Consider the following 18763-nt stretch of genomic DNA (forward strand, 5'->3'; position numbering starts at 1 on the left):
GTTGCACCAGTTCCTCTCCCAGATGAGACCCAACTATCCCACCGCTTGCAACAAATGAGGAAACAGGCAGCCCCGATGTCTCAGCATGGCATGCATCCAGTGTTCATACACAAGTCCCTCAATACTTGTTCTCACATCATGGTCCGCACAGACCTGGTATGTCATGCTTTACAGGCACTGTACGCTAGGTCATACCAATTGCTAGGATGGGGCACACACACAATGGATATCCTCCTCCAGGGAAAGCCAACCGAGGTTTCCACTGAGCGAGTAAAATCCGCTTAGACAATGACAGCACCGACTGCAATCTCACAGACAAGTTCAGACACACCTCACAACGAACCCTCACCCTTCGCAGAGCCAGACAGTGGTGACACTTTAATTATCCAAGGATAACTGATGCTCCACACTTCGGGGGGAGGGGGGGCTGTGTGGGAGTGGCAATTTGATAGTTGACAGGACACTGAAACGAAACACTCTCTTTGCGAATGAAGTTCTTTGACGAAAACGACAGTGTTTCATTTCCTGTGTTAACGTATGTTTGTATTGTGTTTGTGTGGTATAATAAAAGTGCTTAATCCCAGTATAAAACAAATGCAAGCGCTTTCTTTTATGTAGTGTGATTACTCCTACACATAAGAAATAGAATAGTCAGCTCTGGTATGGTAACTACCTCTAGAGTACAACACGTGACAAACAAATGTCCACATTCACAACAGATGACACTGTGCTGACCAGTCCAGACCTATAGGTAGAAGTAGCCTCTCTGCAGTGCGCATTGTGTGCTCTGTGTGAAGGCCAGATGCTAGGGTCTGTTGCAGTGTGACAATAGCTGTGAGGTGAACATAGGATGGTGCAGCCTCACTCTGCATGGCTGAGGCAGCTGGCAAATTGGTGGAAGTGGAACTTTGTGGCAATGATGTGGAAACCACCCCACTCCCACCACATCCCTCAACACGTGGGGACAGCATAAGGCCAGATTGGCAATGTCTAGCATAGAACAGATCTCCCCCCCCCCCCCCCCCCCCCCAGTGTGGTATTTATTTACACAAACCCAAGAAAACTGGGAACAATGCAGGCTGTGCTCATATTCCAGGTCAGCCATCTTGAAATCCAGCAGGATGATGCACCATCTTGGATTTTGCAGTTTCCTGCCAATTCATACTTAGGACAACAGCACTACTTCCACAGTGATGTCATAGGAGTCTGAGAAAACTCCTTAACACAACTGTGCTATTTTGAATTTTCGGCCATTTTTTAGTTACCTCTCATTTTTTGAATTTTTGTGTCATTTGTACAAAGGGCAATTGGTCACTTTCAGAGAGGGTGGAGTGAGGGGGAGGGGGCAGAAATCTGGCAACAGTACATGACTTCATATGGGAGAGGGTGGAGGGGAAAATGAAGGGCAGAAATCTGCCAACAATGCAGAGCACACCCAAATTGCCCTTGCTTATCTACTTCCCTCTTCTGCATAAACAAAGTTTTCTGATGTCCCACTAATGAGCAATTAACATATGACTGACCATGTGAAAATCATCAATTTTTCAGATTTAATCTGCACATTTGAAGCAAGTGGGAAATGCAGTCATTTGAAATGAAATGGCATGTTGGTGGGATTGATGAGATTACATGGAATCAGCACATCATCTTTGCTTTTTAGACTTGCCATTTTGATGACATTTGGTAGCAGGTGATGACAGTGCAAACCAGTCACAATGCACAATTGTGGTGGATCAACATAGTGCAAAAGAATTATTTGTCTCCAGTTTTAAGTAACAATCTGTGCAGTGGCACACCAGAATGAATTTAGATACTCAATTAAATACTCTAAAATTCGTGGTGCTATCAATCAATTTGCAGTGACCTACTTGTCCACAATTTGTTTGTGGATTACATAGGCAATTGCATTGGCATCAGTTGGTCTTTGCTGCCAAAACAGCATGCTAACAAAGCCACTGGTTGTTTTTAGGTGGTGACAAATTGTGTTTCTGAATTAACCATTCAATCAATGGAACAATTACATAAAAGTTTAAGCATATAGCAAGTGGACTTAAGCTTATGACAAGTCAGATCAAAACTTAACAACATAAGGAAAGAGATAGATTTTACACTCCATAAAGATGGCACACCAAGTGAAAAGACTGCTACACATTTAGCTTCCAGCTAAAGCCTTCTTCAGAAAAGGAAACACACTTTCATTCACACAAGCAAACACACCTCACACACATATGACTGCCATCTCCAGCAACTCAGACTAGAATGCAGCACAGGGATAGATAAAGAGCAGACAACTGTGGGACACACATATCGTGGCTCCTTGTCGGACTTGGGTATTGGAATTTGGTTTGTTATTGGGCCGCCAGTCCAGGGATTTCTGGGGAGAAGGATCCTTAGAGGGAGATCTATCACTGGTAGACACTTAAAAAAGAGAATGCTTCTGTGGATGGGTGTGAAAAATGTTCCTGAAGAAGGGTACCATGGAGAGGAAGGTGGTGGGAGATCTGGTTTGGAGAGGGAGGGTTCCTGGATCTTCTGTTCTTTCTTGAAAACTGGGCAAACTGGCAAATGTGGAGGGTGATGTTAGCGCAGTTGACATACAAAGATAGATGTTCATAAGGACTACCTTTGTGAAGGGGCCATTCACAGCTGCCAAATTTTGGATCCACCATGTGGCAGGATAGCCTATGCCCAAAGTGTAAACATGTGATGCAATTCACGGTGTTAGGACATATGATTTCACATAACACCTGTACACCATGACCTTAACTTTCTCTGGAAGAACATTCCCTTAAAGGCTAAGATAATGGTGACTGTAGCCATACAGTTATCCTTGGGCCCTTTTTGTACACATCTGATAAAATGTATGCCTCACCACTGGAGCTCCTCCTCACCTATTTGAAGGATAAGATCTCTTGGAAGATGATTCCTTGGACCATATTCAAAGTTTTGTATGGGCAACAGTCACAGGTACGTCAATGTCACCCAGAAAAACACATGCCTGAAGAGCTGTAGATTAGGCAGAAGAGGAAGGTTAAATTAATAACAAACCATTTTTATTTTTTTCCAGAGACTCAACTTCTCCATATTTGTCTTCAATGTTTTTGACAAAAATAATGGTTTCATTGCAGTAAAAGTGTCCCCACCTGCCCAAGTAAATACCCAGTATTGGGTGAAATGTTTCACCTGCAGACATCTGGCTTGTCCCTCATTCCACAGCTTAATAATCTTCCCCATCTGAAGAGACTTCTGGGCCTTGGCGGCCACCAGCAGCAGAAAGCTTAATTCACTTCATGTGCAAATCTTCTGCCATTGTACTACCCTCTCCTTGTGGGGGTGTTCTCCATGGGTGCCACCCATCCTCAGCAATGATTACCTAACCATTAAATGGTTGCCTAAAGTCCCTTTGTCCCAGCCGTGATGGACACATACTACTTAGCATGTATGATGAGTTTCCAGCTCAGGCACAAACAGTGTGATCCCTGTGTAGTCAGAGGGGCTACCATGCAGGTATTTGACAGCCCCCTCCAAACAGAATGGCTCCCATAGAATATACTGTGTGTTGGGTGACCTTCCCCGCTTGATCCACCCTTCTGTAAAATTTGGAAAAGAAATAGCAGATCAAACCCAACAATGGAGGTCGTACAGTTGAGAATGAAAAGTTGTGGGATGTCAGAAGGGAGAAGCAAGTGTCCAAAATCATAAAATAAATCCAAGCACAATCAACACTGAGAAGAGCATCCAATGGAAATGCAGGGAGGAAAAAAGAATAGTAGAAGGATAGCCATAAAGCATAGAAAGGAAAATGTGCTGCAAGGGTTGGGGACCCACGGTGACCCAGCTTGTACTCACTAAAGAGATGTAGAGATGTGAGTCCCTCTGGGAGGGGGAGAGCCATTGGGTCCAAAAAATGGTCATCTCTGGTTCACATAGCTGGTTATTTCGACAGTAATGTTAATTTCAGGCATGTTATGGCTAGTGGATGCACCCTATCTGCAATGTCTCCATGACTTTATCAATAAAATTAATAACGCAGGATAATATGTTGCCTGTTCTGTCCTCACCTGTTGCTATACAGAGAATATTTGCCTGCACATTGGCTAGTATGTGTTAAAGATCTCTCACTGAAAATATCTGGTCTCGGTTACTATGAGGCTAACATGCGACCATCAGCCAAAGACTATGAAATGTAAGAAGCATGTGAAGTCAACAGTAGGCAAGGTGAATGTTTCTTGGGAGAATTTCAGGAGAGAGTAGCTCATCTATAAAGGATCACATACACCACACTAGTCCAACACATTCTTGCATACTGCCAGAGTGTTTGGGTCCTCACTGGTTGGATTAAAGGAGGACACTGAAGTTGCTATATTTATTACCAGCTGATTCGATCAACGCTCGAGAATTATGGCAATGCTTATGAACTCAAATGGGAATCCAAGGCAGGAAGACAGTGGTCTTTACATGAAACACTTGCTGAAAAAACTTAAGAGAATTCGTATTTTTGGCAGACTGCAGAACAATTCTACTGCCACCAATGTAAATTTTGCAAAGACAAGAGCAGGGAACTTAGGACTCATTCGTCATCATATAGATAGTCATTTTTCCATAGCTCCATTTGAAAGAGGCACAGGAAAGGGAATGACTGCCATGTACCACATGGTGGCCTGTGGAATGTGTATGTAAATGTAGATAACTCTGGCATAAAGTCAAAGTAGCACTGGACGAAGGACCCACATCTGTCATTCAAAGTCAGTTCAGGTCAAAGTTCACCAGAATTATAGTCATCGTTGCTGCCAGTGGTGTCAGCCCAGTGAAGTAAATTGCACATTCTGTACACCCCCAAATCACCTACAAATTTATCCATCTATTTTTCCTACTTACAGTATTAGTACAAATAAAATTTCACTATTTGCTCTCATTCCTGACAATTTAAAGACCAGCTGGGTAAATAAGTTATAGAAGGAAAGAGAGAGAAATACAACCTCTTTTCATATCTACCACCTTTGACAAATATCTTAAAAATGAAGTCCACAAGTTTTTCAATGATCTATCCTCATGACATTTCTCTTCTGCTTCCACCAAAACTGATGTTGATCAGAACTTCATTTAAAGTGACAATATCACAACTTTTTTTGTGTACAAGACTTAGCAGAGCAGATATCAAGTTACCTTGATGAAATATGTCTCTAACAGGACACATGGCTGTTGCAAAAGCTGAGTGTTCTTCCTCAAGCAAAAAAAAATACTTACATTCTACACTTACATTCCACTACAACATTGGTTATGTGGCCTGGAGATACTGTCAATAAGAGAAGGCTGGTGAATATGGTCACATAATTGTTTGAAGGGATGGAGAGTGTGACAGAAATGTTGGAAATTCTTAATAGGTAGAAGTTCTGGCAAGACCTGCACCTCCTGAATGCAAAATTAGATATTATGAGGATGAATACATTTAAGTACCTCAGAGAAGAGTGAACAATCACAAACTTAAGGCTTGCTTCCTACATTACAGTACACATGATAATCTGTAGCAGTCTGTAGATCACAACAGTGAAACCGATAATTTTTAGGATGTTCATACTCTAACTATAGTGGTATGCACATAAGAAAGCAGGCGGTGGGCTGATTTGCAGTGGGAAGGAGCAGAGTGGCACATGATGCTCCAACCACTAGCGTTATTCTGCCACATCTGCCATTACCAGAGGCCATGTGAACATGTAACACTTATTTTCATGTTAATTTATGTGTAGTGACAGTACTTGGCCACAGTACTGTTCATTATGGGTAGTATAAAGCAAATGTGATAAAAATTATAAGAAGCAACAGCAATAGTTTTCTGAACATATAAATTCTACTAGGGAGAGCTGGAAGTGAAAACTGTGGCCTGCTGCAGCAATCACCCAACACTGCCAGTAATCAGAGAAGGAAATGGCTGGAGTGAGGTGTCGGGCAAAGATACTGAGCACACTGGCAATGATGCACAAGGCATTCTCTATCTCTCTCTGCACAGAAAACATCATGTAGCTACCTTCTTCAGTACACAACAAAGAGATGGCAGGTGACACTTGAGATTTTTTTCATTATGCGTAGAGAGGTAAATAATATCTAGCCTCCTTTTTCAAAGAATTCTTCTAATTTTCTCATTGTGCCATCATTTCTATTGTTCTCTAGGATGGCCAATTTTCACTCTCTGTACTACACTTTAAAATCCGAAGTACAGGTGCACTTGATGTACTTTCTTCACTAGCAAGAGTCTTCATGATCAAAAATACAGTTATTACCTGGCACAACCAATACTGATAACACCAAAAGTGATTAAATATTTCAAAATATGGAATATAATAACAGTCACTTACACAATATTATCAAATTAAGGGGATTACAGTTTATAGCTTTCTGTTACAAAGGTAAAACAACAATGGAAGAAAAATAACTTTATATTAAAGAACATCTTAGGAAGTGCTTCCACCACAGAATGTGAGAAAGAAGCAACCATCCATTTTCTGCCGTTTGGAAATTCACTGGCTCCTTCTTTGCAGCTAAAAGAATATTTCCTTATTTTCTTTCATCCCCATGGTTATTTTATTCTACCTTTATACTTACTATACTATACACTTTTACTCTGTATCAATCTGTACATCTTACTGAATCCCTGTCATCTTTAAACTGAAACTGGCATAGTTCTAACTGACCTACTCTGACATATTTTTCCCTCCCTTCCTTCTCGGAATAAAGATAGGTCCTGCTTAACGTGGTTCCTCAGTGGTTTATCCTCCCCATCTCTTACACCTCTAATATTCCCTCTTGACAACCGTGAAGTCCCTGAGATGCAATATCTATCTTTGTGTGTGCAGCTATAGGTGATACCGGGATTTGCATCTTCCAAAAATACATATAATTTTAGCACATACTTGTACAGAATGGAAACAGTTCAAATGTTTTGCATCTGATATGGACATGGCCAACAATCTTTGGTTGAGAAAAGTAGTGAAGCAGAAAGAAAGACAAGTCTGATTCCAAATTAAGAAACTACCCCAAAAATATGAAGGCAATGACAAAAGTGTGGTCTCTAAAGTATCTTTTTCCCAGTGTGACCTTACCAGTGACAGCACTGTAATGATACTGGGTGACTAGTTGCCTACCAATTCTGCTATGATAATGGATGTGACTCTGGGTGAACAATAGCTTCCTGCTACCCAATTTCTCAGTACACTTAGTGCTTCAAACTTCCATGTGGAAAATAGTGGCATTTATTCCTGTGGATAATCCTTTAGTGCCAGCTAATCTACGCGCATCGTCACTCCCAATGTTTTGTAAAACTATGCGGACACCCACCAGAGTGCCATGACAGTTGGTCAACAATTCCCCCCCCCCCTCCTCCTGTCTATTCTTAAACTGTTTCAAACTGTTTCTAGCTGTTTACCACTTCCCAGACAAAATAACATTGGTCTGAGTGACCTTCCTGGACATAAAAGCGAACGACCCATTGCAGACTATGTCGTCATGTGGTGTTGCCCGACATCACTCGTGTCATGATTGACGCAATGTCACCTAAGTGACATCACACACACACACACACACACACACACACACACACACACACACACACACACACACACACACACAAACAAACTACCTTATCTGATTAATCTCGTGAGCATACCACATACTCACAGCATCTGGCAGCTCCCATGGACAAGCACTACACACCACATACTGCTGGTCATGCCCAACTTCATACATGGCTCACGTCAAGACACTGCACATACCTTCATCCCGTCATGCTCTGTCCCGATGCTTACGTGCCTGCTGAGCCACGTTTCTTTTCACCACCTTATGGCATGCCACTTCCCCTGCAACTGCACCTGCCACACCTACCATGCCGTGTATCTCTTCGCTGCCTTACAATGTGCCATTCTGTGATGCCTCTGCTCCTGCCACATCTACTGCACTGAGCAACGCCCACCTCACGATGGTGTCAGTCTCACATAACCGGGGCCCTTACCATTCCACATGTCCTCGGGCGAAATATCCTTAATTGAATGTGGACTTGCCTATGCTGTGTTTCGCACTTAGTGGGTGCATAATGCAGTCCACAGGCATCACTGAGGAGAACGACAAAATCACAATACTTCTCAACCACCTCGGTGATAATGCTGATCTCTTTAGTGACGTTCTGCTTGCTGTGCACACACAAACAAACAAGTACAAGACTGTCAAGGCACGTCTGCTTCAATGCTTATCCCACTCACTAGAGCAATGACTTCATCTGGTGATAAATGAAACCTCGCTTGGTCTCAGGATGCCTTCTGCCCTGTGAAGCAAGCTTTGCCTACAAATTCATACAAGCCTACTTCTGTATCATGCACTGTGGAATTTGTGGCTATTAAAACTACCAAAGAGCTTCCAAACAGTGATGCTCGCATACAAGGATGCTCCACCAGATTTCAAACTGTGCCTGGTTAATATAATGCCAGCACTCGCACAGCACCGCTCATTAATTAACTTTCATCATGACCACACTACAGCTGACAGCGTTCCCACATACATTGCTGACAACACATGCCCCCAGCTGAACCCAACCGATGCCCCACCTGCACTCCCGGCCACGACTGCACATCCCCAGAAGCTGGCCACCCAACATCTACACCTTGTCGAGCCAGCACCCACTACTGCTCCATGTTCTTTCATGGAGACGAGCATAAATAAATGCCTACTGTGGAGACTGTCACCAGTGCATCTCTGCCTGGTCACCAACCTTTGCCTGCCAGTCAAAACAATGCGAATTGGTCAGGCACTATACATGCCAACACTCACTACTCTGCTGGTTCATCACTCACTTTGGCTCCAACACGCTACATTGCAGACAGCCTTGCTCATATGCAAACTGATCTCGCAGCCTGGTATCAGGATACCAGGTCACTCATCCTCTTCAAGTTGCCACAGATCACCACTTTACAATAGCATCTGCAGGTCTATGACCACATGGCTCTTGCCTCTTCATTTACGATGCACAACTGAATTCTTATCATGTAGTCGATAACGGAGCCGACATCAACAAGATTCCACCTTCTCTCACTCCTCCTATACTTTCACCTCCACCCATGCAATTGTGCACAGCTTATGACTCCATGAAGTGATTGTTGGCACTGCTTCCATCACTCTCGATCTCTTCAACCACACACCTATGCCCTGGATGTTCTTGTGGCTGACATATAGTGGAACCTGTCTTAGGAGCTGACTTCCTCAGGCACTACCATTTCATGCCAGACTTGAACCATGCTCTGCTCCTGCATCACAATGGCCAATGGCTGATCAGCAGCAAGATCAGTGACACTCTTCCAGCCAGTGATACACCACCATCTCCTACTTTGCAGTCAGAGGCTCCTCTCAATCTTATCTTGGAATGTGAAATGCTTCTAGATGAGCTCCACATGACATCTGCCACGCACTCCAAATTATAGTGTTCCAACTTGGATATGCAAGTAACTAACAACCTTCCCCACTCACACTTTGCCAAGACATCTAGCGAGCTTTGTACAGCTCAATAGCAACTTACCAGTGAGCAACATCTACACCCACTGCCTGATGATGAAGACATTGTGTTGGCCTCAAAACAGGTCAGCCTAGTGCTATAGCCTAATTGTGCTCACATGACCACACCCAGTGTTCCTGACAGTGCCTCCATGGCTGGGTTGTCCGTTGATAATGGTGTTATAATAACAACTATCACTGTGCCATCGACCCCAAATTCACACCAACCCATCCGGCCATAAACTATTTTTGTACCTTCCTTGAAGGGACAGTTCCTTACATCAGCACCACTTCTGGTCTCCATTGCTCTACCGCATACCTATCCACAAACTCGAAGCCACTGTAGACAAACTCTTGCGTGCTAGTATTGTACGGCCATCCAGCAGTGCCTGGTCTTCCCCTGTCAAGCTTGTTCTCAAAAAGGATGATATTTGGCGATTATATGGTGATTATCAGTACCTCTATACCCAGAGTAGAATAGACAGCTACCCTTTACCAAACCTATAAGACTTCGCACATGAACTTGCTGGTGGGTGTCTCTATATTCAGAGTTGTTGATTGCAAACGGGCTTATTTACAGATACCTAAAGGCTGATGAGGATACATCAGAAACTGCAATAATCATGCCATTTGGTCTGTTCGAGTTTGTATTTATGCAGTATGGGATTTAAAAAAAAAGCTCAGACATGGCATAGGTTTACTGATGGCCTCCTATTTAACATGTCCTTCTACTACACTTACCTCCATGATGTGATAGTTTTCTTGCAGTCTCCCGATGAACCTGAGATTTGTTTATGCACCATCTTTGACAAGTTAGTGGCAAACGGCTTTGTAATTACTAATGATAGATACCACCTATGGCAATCATGTGTCACCTTCATTGGAGATATATTGACACTTCGGAGGTACGCCCCATGCTGGAGAAAAGGGAACAAATCCATTTCCTCCCTGCCCCTTCAGACTATCAAGAACTATAGCGTTTCCTTGGAGTCATCAGTTTTTACAGGTGTCATCTCCTGCATGATGTTGAAACACTCTTGCCTCTGACTGAGCCACTGTGCAGCAAGAACACCACTGGCAAACAATGCCTGGTGTGGATGCCTGAAATGCAAACAAACTTCAACAAGATTAAATCCAACCTCACACTGGCTGTCACCCTCACCCTTCCATCACCAGATGCACACCTCATGATCACCACAAATGCCACTGATTGCACAATTAGCAACATACTGCAATAAGAGATCACTGGTGTTGCACCCATCGCCTTTCTTCTCTTGAATGTTGACCGATACTCAGAAGAAATGGGCAACTTTCTTGGCGATCTATGAGGCAGTCTGCTGTTTCCAGGATGACATTTAAGGATGCCCTCTAACCATTTACACCAACCACAAGCCTCTTGCAGATGAGACCAAAAACCCTTCTGTTAACACTGTGCCAAGGTACTTTCACCACTTCAACCTGGTCTCACAATTTACTTGTGCAAGGTGTGGAAAATATAGTTGCAGACTACCTGTCCACACCTACTCAGCTGGACTTTGATCTACTCAATGACGCACAGGCCACAGATCCCGATGTACAAGGACTACTCACCAGATGAGACACTGGACTATAACTACAGCAGCGCATTTTGCCAGGAGCCACCAAACCCATCTGCTGTGTCGCATGAGAGGATACGACCAATTGTCCTGCAGTCCCATCATAAAACTGTGTTCAACTTGCTGCACAATCTTACACATCCCAGCGTACATTCCACACTCAAATTAGTCTCAGGATGCTTCTTCTGTCCCAATGTCAAGGCAAAGGTAGAATGCCATGCTCAGCCCCCATTTGGGAAATTCGCTATCCCAAAAGGGCATTTTCAACAAGTGCCATGACTGACTGTAAGACGCATTGGGTTGAGGCAGCCCAGTTACCAGATATTTCAGCTGACACAGTTGCCAAAGCTTTATATGCAACTGGATTGCCAGGTTCAGTTGTCCTACATTGCTGATGACAGATGGACCTAGGCCAGCAGTTTGAGGCTGTCTTGTTCAATGAACTGTGCCGACTTTGCAGGTGTCATCATTTCCTCACAATTGCTTCACCCCCAGTCCAACTGCCTAGTGTAACAATGACACTGCATGTGCAAGGCAGCGTGCTCTGCCACTCGCAGCAATGGACTACTGCCCTACCCTGGGTGCTTCTCAGAATTAGGACTGCTATAAAAAAAATTGAATGCCTTGTTTGCTGAGGTCCTCCATGGTGAGGCACTCTGTTCATAAGGACTTAAACACCTGTTCCCATGTTATGCATGGCACAGATGTTGTCAAGCTGGCTTTGCAACCCCCCCTCCCCCCCTCCACAGCAGCCCATACTGCATAGTCAAGCAGGACACCAACATACTTGACATTATCATGTCAGGAAAGACTACTATGGTGTCCTAAAACAAACTGAAGACTTTAGCAGACTCCCCAGCGGCATGCTCTGCATGGCACCAACAGACACTCACTTCCAAGTACAGCTAAAAATGAATGACTTTCTGCATGAAGAGATATTGATGTCACCCTACATGACTCACTGTTAATCATCTCCGACAGTGTCGCAAATAGGCAGGCAAGCCCCATGTAATCTCCAGGTGAACCTAACGTGCTACGACCCTGCCCTCCTTCATTGATACAGTGGGTTTAACATCTTGCTTCATGACCGATGTATCCCTCATTGTCACTACCCCTGTTTATGTCGCTCCTGCCACAGATTCTGGGGATGAGACTGCCTCTACCACCACATCGCCAGCCACTAATCATCATGCCAGGTATGCTGCCCACTCCTCTGTTTCCGATGATGATATGCCTCCAGCTGCCACGCCAGTTGCAAACCATCATACTGCCTACACCACACCACCAGACCTCTCTCCACAGCCTCTAGCAGTTCCTACCATTTCTCACATTGGCCACACAATGCTCTTGCTGGCACATCACGTTGATTATGACTTTTCAGTGATTAACATGTCCACCACACTGACATCCCACCAGTGCACACAGCTTTTCCCATATACTCCACCCTATGGAGGGGGTCGACTCTGTGGAGACCTAACTCCATGGTGTCGCCCACAACAATGTCACTGCCCTGAGGCAGCTCAAACTAACCTCTCTGGACCTGCAGTTAGTTCACTATGATTGATGTTTGTGACAACATGCTTTGTACCTCGTAGGACAATAAAATATATTTGTATGGAATTGTACGACCTGTTAGTTGTTGTCATATGTAACTAATACCCTGAGTATCATACTTACTATACATAATCGCACATGGATGTCAAAAATGTTCAGAAGTGGACTGCATAGTTTACAGTTCATGACAAAGGAAGGGACGCCAGTCTGTCAATTTCTGATGAGAGAGTTGCAGAAGTTTAGGAAGTTACGCATAAAGATCAGAGGATTAACTGTGTTTTGGGACCAGAAAAGGATACTGATGGTCAACTTTCTGCCTGCTGGGACATTAATAAATGCCAACAGGTACTGTGAAATAAAAATAGTAAACTTGGAAGAAGAATTCAGAACCTGAGAAGAGAAATGTTGAGTAAGAGGGTAAGTACTCTCCATAAAAATGCCCACCCCAGTCACCCATCAAACTGTTGATCTCCTGCAAAACTTTGATTGGGGCATCACCACCCACCCACCATAAAGTCTGAACTTGGCACCAAGAAACTACCACCAGCTCCAAAGTTGAGAGAACATTTGTCTGGACAGTAGTTCTGCTCTGATGAGGAGGTGAAAGATGAGGTTCAACACTTTCTGAAGGACATGTCTGGTATGACATAGAACTGTCACAAAATCTACAAATATCCATTGATCAGAATGGCTATTTTGTAGAAAACTAGTTAACCCAGTAATGCTTTTCAATTGCTATATATGTATGAGAACTGGATGTGTTGTTGATGTCGTCTTCAGTCATAAGACTGCTTTGATGCAGCTCTCCACATTACTCTATCCTGTGCAAGCTTGTTCATCTCCAAATAACTACTGCGACCTACATCTTTGTGAATCTGCTTACTCTCTTCATCACTTGGTTTCTCCTTATGATTTTTACTTCCCACACTTCTTTCCAATACTAAGATGGTGATCCCTTAATATCTCAGAATGTACCTTATGAACCAATCCCTTCTTTTGGTCAAGTTGTGCCACAAACTTCATGACACCCCCATTCTATTCAGTACTTCCTCATTAGTTATGTGATCAACCCACCTTCAGCATTCTTCTTTAGCACCACATTGCCAAAGTGTCTATTCTTCTTTAATCTGAACTGTTTATTGTCCATGATTCACTTCCATATATGGCTACACTCGAGACAAATACCTTCAGAAATGACTTCCCCCTACTTAAATCTATATTCGATGTTAACAATTTAATCTTCTTCAGAAATGCTGCCATTGTCAGCCTACGTTTTATCATCATCTCTACTTTGTCCATCATCAGTTACTTTGCTGCCAAAATAGCAAAATCATTTACTACTTGAAGTATCTCATATCTTAATGTAATTCCCTTGGCATCACGTCATTTAATTTGACTACATTCCCTATCCTCATTTTGCTTTTGTGATGTTCATCTTATATCCTCTTCTCAAGACATTACCCATTCTGTTCAACTGCTCTTCCAAGTCCTTTGTCATCTCTGACAATTATAATGTCATCGGAAAATCTTCAAGTTTTTATTTTTTCTCTCAGAACTTTCATTCCTAATCCAAATTTGTCTTTGGTTTCCTTTACTGCTTGTCCAATGTACATGTTGAATAACATCAGGGATAGGCTACAGTCCTGTTTGATTTCCTCAACTTATCTTAGCAGCTATGTTGTAGGGTCAGTATTGCCTCGCATGTTCCTACGTTTCTCTGGAATCTAAACCGATCTGCCTCGAGATCTGCTTGTATCAGTTTTTCCATTCTTACGTAAAGATTCCATGTTAGTATTTAGCAACCATAACTTATTAAACTGACAGTTTGGTAATATTCATACATGTCAGCAACTGCTTTCTTTGGAATTGGAGTTACTACATTATTTTTGAAGTCTTAAGGTATTTTGCATGTCTCATACATCTTGCACATCAGATCAAAAAGTTGTCGTGGTTGTCTGTCCCAGGGCTATCAGTAGTTCTGAAGGAATATTGTTATACTCCCTGGGCCTTGTTTTGACTTAGATCCTTCAGTTTTTTGTCAGATTCTTCTCACAGTATAATATCTCCCATCTCATCTATGTCCACTTCCCTTTCTACAATATTGCTTTCAAGTTTATCTCCCTTGTACAGACACACTATATACTCCTTCCACCTTTCAGCTTTCCCTTCCTTGCTTAGCACTGGTTTACCATTTGAGCTTAAATGTTCATACAGCTGCTTCTCTTTTCCCCAAAGGCCCCTTTTTAATTTTCCAGTAGGCAGTATAGACTTTTTGCCTAATGTAATATGCTTCTACATCCTTTCACTTGTGCTCTAACCATTTCTGCTTAGCCATTTTGCATTTCCTGTCAATGTCATGTTTTAAACGCTTTTATTCCTTTTTACCTGCTTCATTTGCTGCATTGTTAAATTTTCTCCTATCATCAAATAATTTCAGTATCACTTGTGTAATCAAGAGATTTCTACTAGGCCTTGTCTTTTTACCTATTTCATCCTCTGCTGCCTTCACTATTTCATCTCTTAAAGCTACCCACTTGTCTTCTACTGTATTCCTTTTCCCTGTTCTGGTCAACCTTTGCCTAATGCTTCCTTTGAAGCTCTCAACAACTTCTGGGTCTTTCAACTTACCTAAGTCTCATCTCCTTAATTTCCTACCTTTTTCCAGTTTCTTCAGTTTTAATCTACAGTTCACAACCAATAAATTGTGGTCAGAGTCCATATCTGCCCCTAGAAACGTCTTACAGTTTAAAATCTGGTTCCTAAATATCTGTCTAACCATTACATAATCAGTCTGAAGCCTTCCAGTACCTCCAGGTACACAACCTCCTTTTACGTTTCTTAAACCAGGTGTCAGAAATGATTGATTTATGCCCTGTGCAGAACTCTACCAGGTGCCTTCCTCTTGCATTCCTTTACCACAGTCCATATTCACTGATTTTTTTTTCTTTCTCTTCCTTTTCCTACTATTGAATTCCAGTTCTCCCATCACAACTAAATTTTTGTCTCCTTTAACTATATGAATAATTTCTTTTATCTCATAATACTTTTTCCAATCTCTTCTTCATGTGCAGAGCTAATTGGCACATAAATTTGTGCTACCGTGGTGGGCGTGTCTATCTTGGGTATGATTCAGCATTACTATGTAGTTCATAGTAGCTTACCCACATTACTATTTTCTTATTCATTATTAAACCCACTTCTTTGATACCCCTATTTGACTATGTATTTACAACCATGTATTCACCTGACTGGAAGTCCTGTTCCTCCAGCCCCTGAACTTCACTAATTCCCACTATATCTAGCTTCAACCTATCCATTTCTCTTTTTACATTTTCTAACCTACCTGTCTGGTTAAGGAATCTAACATTACACACCTCAATCCACAGAATGTCAATTTCATTTCTCCCGAGTAGTCCCCACCTGGATATTAAAATATGCCACTATTGTAACTCCGAAATTTTTCACCCAAGAGAACGCCATCATCATTTAACTATACAGTAGAGCTGCATTCCCACAGGAAAAATTATGGCTGTAGTTTCCCCTTGCATTCAGCTGTTTGCAGTACCTGGACAGCAAGGCTGTTTTGGTTGATGTTACAAGGCCAGATCACTCACTCATCCAGACTGTTGCCCCTGCAGCTACTGAAAAGGCTGCTGCACCTCTTCAGGAAACCCCACATTTGTCTGGCCTCTCAACACACACAAGAACAAAGGGGTTGTACCTAAGGTATGATTACATGTATCGCTGAGCACACTAGCCACCCCACTGACTGCAAGGTCCAAGGTTCATGAGGTGGAAATAAATCCTGAACTATTACTCCACTCCTCTCTTTGTCCATCTCCTCATCCTCCACCCCACCCCTCTCTGTGTGTCACCTCATTCCATCTCTGTATGTCCATCTCCTTTCCTCCCCTCTCTCTCTCTCGCCTTGTTTATCATTACTGAAAATGGAACTTTGTTTGGAAAAAGTCACTTAAAATGAATGGATAAATTGGTTGGGGCCATTGGTATATGGGGGATGAGCTCATGCTGCTGGATCCATGAGGATCATAGCTTCAATGACACTATTTTGTATACTTTAGTTTGCGAATGGCTAGGATTGCAAGGATTTGGATGATTCAGATTCTGTAGTTGTATTCTAATCATAAGCTGATAAGCCTTAAATACAATGCATCTGTTTTTATAGGCACAATAAAAAGATTCACACAATTATAGCTTTTGGCCATTAAGGCCTTTGGCAGCAACACACACACACACACACACACACACACACACACACACACAAACGTAACTTGCATACATGTCTGTAGTCTCAGATAACTGAAACCACACTGCAAGCAGCAGCACCCGTGCATGATGGGAGTGGTGACTGGGTGGGGGTAAGGAGGAGGCTGGGGTGGGGAGGGATAGTATGGTGGGGGGTGGTGGACAGTGAAGTGCTGCAGTTTAGATGGTGGGCAGGAGAGAGGTGGGGAGGGAGGAAGTAGCGGAATGTAGAGAAACAACTTCTCCCCCATTTGCTTCATCTGGTCCTACTCAACTCAACAAGCCACCTTCCTAGATGTTTAACTCCACCTTAGAGATGGCTACATCAGTACCTCCGTCCATATCAAACCTACTAACCACCAGCAATACCTCCACTTCGATAGGTGCCACCCATTTCATACCAAGAAGACCCTTCCATACAGCCTAGCCACCCATGGCCGTCGCACCTGCAGTGACGAGCAGTCCCTCTCAAAATATACCAAGGGTCTCACTGAAGCCTCCACTGACCACAATTATCGTCCCAACCTTGTACAAAAACAAAGCTCCCGTGCCTTATCTTTCCAGTCTCCCACCACCTAGCAAAGTCGCACAGTCCAGCCACAAAGGAGCATTCCTCTCGTAACTCGGTACCATCTGGCGGGACTGGAGCAACTGAATTACATTCTCCACCAGGGTTTCGATTACCTCTCGTCGTGCCCTGAAATGAGAAATGTCCTGCCCACTATCTTTCCCACCCCTCCTACAGTGGTATTCCGCCATCCACCGAACCTTCACAATATACTCGTCCATCCTTACACAATCCCTGCCCCCATACTGTTACCTCATGGCTCATACCCTGTAATAGACCTAGATGCAAGACCTGTCCCATACATCCTCCTACCACCACCTACTCCAGTCCGGTCACTAACATCACTTATCCCATAAAAGGCTGGGCTTCCTGTGAAAGCAGTCATGTGATTTACAAGCTAAGCTGCAAGCACTGTACTGCATTCTATGTAGGCATGACAACCGACAAGCTGTCTGTCCTCACGAATGGCCACCGACAAACTGTGGCCAAAAAACAAATGGACCACACTGTTGCTGAAAATGCTGCCAAACATGATATCCCTCATCTCAATGACTGCTTCACAGCCTGTGCCATATGGATCCTTCCCACGGACACCAGCTTTTCTGAATTGCGCAGTTGGGAATGTGGGAACTTTCCCTGCAATACGTCTTACATTCCCGTAACCCTCCAGGTCTCAACCTTTGTTAGTCACTGTCCTCACCCATCCAGCCCCATTCCAGAACCACACAGCCGTCATTTCACCGCCACACCCAGTCTTTTAATTTCTTTTTATTTCTCTCCTTTCGGCCACTCCCCCCCCCCCCCCCCCCTCCTCACCAGGCCTTGATGGCCGAAAGCTATAATTGTGTGAATCTTTTTGTTGTGCCTATCGCGATCAGCATCTCTGCTATATGGTGAGTAACTACTCTCCTTCCCTAATATTGTTACATTCCATCCTCGATTTTCCATTGTTTGATTTTTACCTGTTTTTATATATTTTTGAAAAACATGTTTACTAAGTACCGTGTAAAAATTGGAAGTAAATTAGTGAAGACAACCGCTGTCAAACCACTCACTTCTCTTAGATGTTGGTGCCAATGGCCCCACGCATATGCTTTTCCCAGTTTTGAATTGTCTGCACAAGCAAGCAATTTATTGAAAGTGGTGTTTTAGGTTTGTCAGTACACTGCAGTTGTCATGTTTAGTTTTCTTTGTTGTCTGTTTTTGCTTGTACACCTAAAAATGAGTACTACAACAAAGAAAATAAATT

The sequence above is a fragment of the Schistocerca cancellata genome, chromosome 6 (genome assembly GCF_023864275.1).
Source record: "Schistocerca cancellata isolate TAMUIC-IGC-003103 chromosome 6, iqSchCanc2.1, whole genome shotgun sequence".
Classification (NCBI taxonomy): Eukaryota; Metazoa; Arthropoda; class Insecta; order Orthoptera; family Acrididae; genus Schistocerca; species Schistocerca cancellata.